Source organism: Echinops telfairi, unplaced genomic scaffold (genome assembly GCF_000313985.2).
Source record: "Echinops telfairi isolate 266 unplaced genomic scaffold, ASM31398v2 ScPeMD7_2;HRSCAF=8, whole genome shotgun sequence".
Classification (NCBI taxonomy): Eukaryota; Metazoa; Chordata; class Mammalia; order Afrosoricida; family Tenrecidae; genus Echinops; species Echinops telfairi.
Genome location: NW_022103898.1, coordinates 795620 through 803040, shown reverse-complemented (window position 1 = coordinate 803040; position 7421 = coordinate 795620).

The following is a 7421-nucleotide window of genomic DNA, read 5'->3' as shown; positions in this document are numbered from 1 at the left end:
CAGCCCCCCATTCCCCTGCCCCCTCCCACCGTGCCAGCCCCCCCTCATCCTCCTGCCCCCCCGCCGCACAGGGCTGTGATGTTCAGAAGGCAGTGGGTGAGCCAGCAGCCAGTCTTGGCCCGTTTGGCTGTCCTCCATCCCAGAGTGCTTTCCGCTGGGGGTGAAGCGGGGGGAGTGTCCACAGACAGACTCAGGGGGATGCCTACTGAGTAGCACCCATGGGGTTCTTTCTGAAGGAGTTCAAGGTGCACCCATTTGCAAGTGTGTGTGTATGTGTATGTGTTTGAATATAAGTGTATACCCATGTACATGTGTATACGTGTGTGTATGAGTGGTTGTGAGTGGTGGAAGAGAAAACTCAGGGGGCCTGGAGTTAGGGTCTCTAGGAGCCCAAGGTCTAGCCCCTTGCAGAGCAGCTGAGAGCTACCCCACTGGGTCCCAGACGTGGGCAGGCTCACCTTTGGCTTTGCCATGAGCCTCCGGCGCTTCACCAAGGTACTGCTGGACTCCAAAGAGCCCGGGAGCTGAGGTGAGGGTGGGGGGAGCGGCAGGGCAGTGTGGGGAAGAGGGGCTAGGGGCTGCTTTGATGGCTGCGGGCCTGCAGCAGCAGGGTCCCTGGGAGAAGCTGCGGGCGTGTAGTGGGGTGATGATGGCCGTGGGGAGGGGAGGCCAGGGTCCCCGCCAGGTCTCTCTCAGGTGGCTATGTCTGTAATAAACATAAAATGCCCCTGAAAAGATGTGAGACCAGTCTGAACATTACTCAGAGAGTGCAACGGAAATCTCTTTTTAAAACAGCGATGTTGAGCCCAAAGAGGAAGAAGGCCCGTGCGGAGAGGGACTGACCCTGTGGACGCCACCGTGGCCTCAAACACGCGCACCGTGAATGTGGCGCGGGACCGTGGCCTTTCACTCTGCTGTACGTGGGTCGCCGGGAGTGGGAACCTAAAAGCCACAACGTGGAGGTGTCTTTTAGGGACACGAAACCCACCTGCTGGAAGCGCGGAGGCCAGGGCTCAGTCAGCTTTCGGAGTTGGGCAACCGTCTGCGCCACCGGCTCGCAATGATTTCCTCCCCCACACCTCTGCTCAGTCCACTCTGTCTCCGCTCCTGAGGGACCACAGCTGGGCTGCTTGTTTCTGTAGATCCACCATGGGAGACAGCTCCTGGGAACCAGCCGTGCCACTGGCCTCTCCCCCTGGGTCACAGGAGGTCCACCCTACAACAGACCTCAGCCTGCGGCTGAGTCATGTCCTCTGAGCGGATCGCACTTGCTCATCCAGCCCCAGGTGACGGCCCTTTGGGTTTCCTGCCACACACATTTCTGCATCGGTCTTTATTCGGCTTCATCTCTCTGAAGTAGACCACGAGCAGAAATCCCGGAGTGAGAATGTGGGCTGGTGAGGGGTTCAGCCCCCACAGCTGCTCCGAGGGAGAAAGACGAGGCTGTCCGCTCCCTTAAAGACGGGCTGTAGAAGCAGTCCCACGGGTCTCTGAAAGTCAGGCCTGCCTTGATGGCAGTGAGTTTGGGGCATGTAAACGTGAGAGTGCAGACGGGCAACGGACTGAGCACTGGGCTGCGAACCAGCCAGCTGCCCCGAGGGGGAAGATGAAGCGGTCTGCTTCCAGAGAGATTCCCAGCCTCAGGAAGGCTGTCCTGTAGGGTCACTGTGAGCCTGGATGGACGTGATGGACGTGGGCTGGCGTTGTGGTTTGCAGGAACTTCAGTTTCTGTGTTGAAAAATGTGGCTATGCATTTGACACTGCCACCAGCAGCACCCGTCCACAGCTGTCTCCCATCTGATTGTAGCCACCTCCTGGGTGTGGTTTCCTTTTACTGGGACCCACCTGGATCCACATTCACGGCCACCAGGTCCATGCTGACTCCGGGAGCCAGCAGTCAACACATCAAATGACGGGCAAGTCTGCTGCGGCAGACCAGTTTAAAGCGTCCAAGACCAAGGATGCCACGTTGAGGACCATGGCATGGCATTTTCCCTCACTGGAAAGCCAGGCAAATGAATGAGGAAGACTGGAGAAGAAGTAGAAGGCCCGGTGGCCGAGTGGTTGCTTACACATTGGATTGCAAACTGCAAGGTCGGCAGTTCAAAACCATTGGTCGTCCTCTCCAAACTCCATGGGGGAAAGTTGAGGCTTTCTACTCCCTTAAAAGGTTACAGTCTCAGACGCCAGGCAGTGTAAGATAAGATGTAATAATAATTTATAAATTATTAAGGGTTCATGGGGGAGGGGGGGGAGGGAGGGGAAGGGGAAAAAAGGAAAATGAGCTGATTCCGGAAACCCAAGAGGAAAGCGAATTTTGGGAATGATGAGGGCAACAAATGTACAGATGTGCTTTACACAATTGATCTATGTATTGTGATGAATTGTATAAGCCCCAATAAAATGATTTTTTTTAAAAAGTTACAGTCTCAGAAACACACAGGAGCAGCTCCGCCCTAGCCTCTAGGGTTGCTTTGAGTGGAAATTGGCTGGATGGCAGTGACCTGACTTTGCCAAAGAAGCGATGCATTTAATGATGGTGCCGGGAAAGGATCCTGAAAATGCCAGGGCTGCCACAAGGACAAACATCGTCGTCTTGGAGAAATACGCCCCAATGCTCCTTGGAAGCTGTGGGCTTGGGACATGTGTCAGGAGAGGCCAGTCCCTGGAGGAGGGCTTCGTTCTTGCGACAGCAGGTCAGCAAGAAAGCTGGAAGCCCCCAGGGAGCTGGGCTGACCCGTGGCTGCACCACTGGGCGCAAACAACTGTGAGGGGCTCAGTCTGTCGCACGTGGGGTCACGGGACAGCAACCTACTCCACAGCAGTGTGTGTGGGTGCGATCTCTTTGTGACTTTTATTTGAAACTCTTAAGGAACCAGTTCATTGGGGGATGAGACTATCTTTTCATGTAGATAAGAGGTACCTCTCATTTGGGTGAAATATCTCATCAAACTTTGGCCCATTTTTTGATGTGGACTCTTTTGTCTTATCTCTTACTCTCCAAGACACTTTACGGAATTCAGAATATGAGTCGTTTAAGGGATGCCTGACTTGCAAATACCTTCTCTCTACCTGGGCCTTGTCTTTTTATTTCCCTAATAGTGTCATTCAAAGCACAAGCGTTTTACTTTGATCAGGCCTGACTTATCTCTTTTTTTTTTTCATGGATCCTGCTCTCGGTGTTGCACCTAAGAGCAGATGGCCTCACTCAAAGTCGCCACGGTGTTTTTCTCACACATAGCTTTAAAAGCCTATGGTGTGAACACTCCATTCAAATCTGCGGTTTGTTTCGCGTTGGCTTTGTGTATGATGTGAGGTAAAGATCTACATTCATCTAACTTGCATGTGGATGTACAGCTGCTGTAACAAATGTTGAAAACAACACACACCCCTTGCCCCCTGTCCCCATTCAATTGCCTTGATCAAAAATCCATGGTCATCAAACTAAAAAACTCACTGCTATGGGGTTGATTCTGGCTCATGGTGATCACGTAGGACAGGGTAGAACTGCCCTGGTGGGTTTCCTTTATGGGAGTAGAAACCTCCTTTTTCTCCCTCAGAGATTATGGTAGTTTCAAACTGCTGACCTTGTGGTTAACAGCCCAATGTGCAACCACTGCACCACCAGGGCTACCTGATTGGCATCAATGCCCTTTCATCGGTTTGTGCTTGGAAAGTAGTCAAAAGGTTGGCAAGTTAAGTTCACCCAGCGGCACTGCTGAGGAAACAGATCTTAGCTAAGAAAACCTGAAGGGGCAGTTCTGCTTTGTGGCACACCACCGCAGCAGGGACTCTCCGCTGTCATTGGTCAGTGTGCGCGTTCATGCCTGCACACTCACCTTTGTCCAGCTGCTGCCTGCCCACATCTTTCCTTGCGTCAGCCCACGCTGTGCTGATTCTTGTGACCCTGACAGTAAGAATCCAAGGATCTCTGGTGGTGCGGTGGTTACACGATGCGCCGCTAACTAGGTGTGAAGTTCAAACCCCCAGCTGCTCTGTGGCAGAAAGATGGGGCTTTCTGCTCCCATAGACATTTACAATCTTGGAAACCCTCAGGGGCAATTGTACCTGTCCTGTAGGGTGGTGATGGGTCAGCATCGACTCGAGGGTGATGAGAATAATATCAGAATGTGCTCACACGCCACCCCTGTCCTCGTTCACAATTATTTCAGCTTCTCGGACTCTTTTGCTGTTCCAATCACATTTCAAGATCCGACTGCTTATTTCTTTTTATTTATTTTTTAAAATCATTTTATTGGGGGCTCCTACAACTCTTATCACAATCCATCCATCCATCCATTGTGTCAAGCACATTTGTACACTTGTTGCCCTCATCATTCTCAAAACATTTGCTTTCTACTTGAGCCCTTGGTATCAGCTCCTCATTTTCCCCCTCCCTCCCCGCCACCCCTTCTTCATGAACCCTTGATAATTTATAAATTATTATTATTTTTCCACCGCTGATTTCTACAGAAGAGCCTGCCTGTTCAGCTCTGAGAGGCAGCATTGCATCTAGAAATGGAGGCTCCACAAGCTCGCTTGCCCCATCCATGAACATGGGCTATTTCCCCACAGACTTGTCTCGCCTTTAATATTGTCCAGGGCTGCTCTGTGGTTTTCAGGAGACAAGTGCTGCTTTTCTTTGTCGGATTGCACCTGGACATATTTGACCCCTTCCCGCACGGGGCTGTGATCCACATGGTTGGTGGTTTGAAGCCACCAGCAGCTCCGCGGGAGCCCTTGTCAACAGCTACAGTCTGGGACACCTACAGGGGCTGCCTTGGGTCACACCGACTCCATAGAGGTGAGGGGACCCACAGGAGCGCCGTGAGTCGGCATGGACTCTCTGGTCTCGAGGTTGAGTTTGGGGGGTTTTCTGTGCCACTGTGGACAGAATTGTGCTCTCCAATTCCACTTTTCGGGTTGCTCACCGCTGGCACACGGAGAAACGATGGATTTCCATGTTGACTTTGGATCCTTCCATCTTGCAGGGCTCGTTTACCTGTTGACACTGGCCACAGCGTCCTCCTGCCGGTTGGCCCAGCTGCGTCACAAGTGCGTAAGTGAGTGGGCGGTGCTGGCGCGACCAACAGGGAACTCCAGGGGACGGAAAGTACCGGGAGGTAGCGAAGCGGAAGAAGCTCAGGACAATGACCTCCAAAGCTTTGAAGTTCAGCTCGGCGGGGCTTACCGCTAACCCGCAGGTGCGTGCACCTGCCCTCATTAGCATATCAGGAGCGGGAGGCCGGCGCGGCCACTAGGTGGGGCGCAGGCAGCCCGAACCCCGGTTCGCCGAACCCACCGCCTTCCGGACTCCGCGGACGCCAGGAGGTCCAGGCCAGGCTGCTAACAGCAAAGCCAGGAGTTCGAAACCACCAGCCGCTCCGCTCAAGAAAGATAAAGAGTTGCAATCTCGGAAAACCACGAGGCAGCTCTACCCTGCCCTGCAGGTCCGCTGTGAGTCGGAATTGATTGATGGCAGCAGACTCTCTCTCTCTCTCTCTCTCTCTCTCTCTCTCTCTCTCTCTCTCTCACACACACACTCACACACGCACACGCACACACGGGTCTCAGAGAGTGACCCTGTGGAGAGGAAGGGACCTGAAACAACAACAACAATAACAATAAACAGAAGCCATTGCTGTCTCATTGATCCCGGGTCAGCGAGCCCCTGGGACAGCAGAGCAGCCTCACCAGGGTTCTAAGACTATAAAGTCTAAGGAAACAATGGTCACCTGTTTTTCTCCCACACAACGGCTGATGGTTCAAAATACTGATCTTTCTGTTAGTAATCAAGCACCCAACGACCGCACACCTGGGGCCCTGCACGGCGCAACGGCTGCACTGGAAGGACAGGCCACGGGAGGCCACACGACAGGCAACCTTCTCCACGGGGGAACAAATAGACCCTGATTTTCATAGCCTACTACTTAAAAAGGTCCAAACAAACGAAAATCACTTGGCCTATGAAGAACTTGAAAATCTCAAAAGAGCACGATAATTAACAGACAGCAATGACAAGATGACACAGATGTTTGGGTTTGGATTGTCTGATGAGGGTTTTACGGCTATTATGAATAAGGTGGGGCCCTGTTGGCGTAGTGGTTACACATTGAGCTGTTAACTGCAGGCCGGCAGTTTGAAACTGCCAGCTGCTCTGCAGGAGTAAGACATGGCTTTCTACTCCCATCAAGAATTATGGTCTCAGAAACCCACATAGGTTTCTATAGGGTCACTATAGACTATCCTATGGGGTCACTATGACTCAGAATCAATTCAATAGCAGTGAGTTTGGTTTATCATCAAGACACTTGAACTAGCAGTCGCAAATAGTCTTGACACAAATACAAAATAGAGCGACATGTCAAAGAAATAGGAGGTGTGACAAAGAACCAAGTGAAAATTTCAGAATAGAAGAACACAATAATCCAACTTGCAGAGTGGATTCCATGATAAATGGAGATGGAAGAGGAAGGAACGCATGAACTCCAAGGTAGGTGGATAGAAACGGTCTCTGTGGAGAGGAGAGCGAGACCTAGAGACAAAGAGAGTCCCAGGGCAGTGGGCCAACAGTAGAAGAAGAGCAAGTGCGAGGGGCTGAAAGCGATGTGGAGAAACAAGGGCCGAAAAGTTGCACATCTGGTGCACGACGTCCACGGATGAAACCGTGACACGGGGCAGCATCAGACCTCCTCTAGTTTCACCGGAAGCAAGCGCGTCAGCGTCAGCTGCCCCGGCTGGTGTCAGTGAGGCAGAGGCCAGACGGGCCTTCACCCTGTGACCGTTTTACCACTTCTGATTCTAACTGTCCCACCCACCGCACTCCATGGAAGTGGCCTCACAGAACACACAGGCCACACTCAGAGTCACGGGCGTGGGAGTCAGGGATGGGGTCAACTGCACTCTCCCGGTGAGCGGTGCAGTCAGGTGTCAGGCCTGTCAATCAAGTCACAGTCTGATGACACCTCTTTGATGTCACAAGCCTTTTGTATAAGAGTGAGGGATTCTGGGAACTGCTTCTCAGTCAATTCGCCTTCCTTCCCTGGGGAACCTCACTGGGACTCCATTGTGTCTGTCATCAGGGGTGGTCCCATGTGGGCCACCCAACCCTGAGGGCTGTCAGCACCCTGCCGTGCCCCCATGTGACGCTCCACTCACTGAGCTGTGACCTCCCTGCTTCCTGCGTCACCCTAGCAGCATCTGGCCTGCAGCTCTGTGAATCTGAAGAGGCCCCGGCTAGCATTGGACCGTGGACTTGAGTTGGACTGGGCTGGGGTGCCTCGTGGACGTAAAGTTGCCCCTTGATGTAAGGTTCTTTCTTGTTCGTAAACGAGCGTCACTGGTTTGTTCTTGAGACAACCTGGCCTAACGCATGGGGTTTATTAGGTGAGCAACGGGTTACAATTCAGGCAGGATCAGAA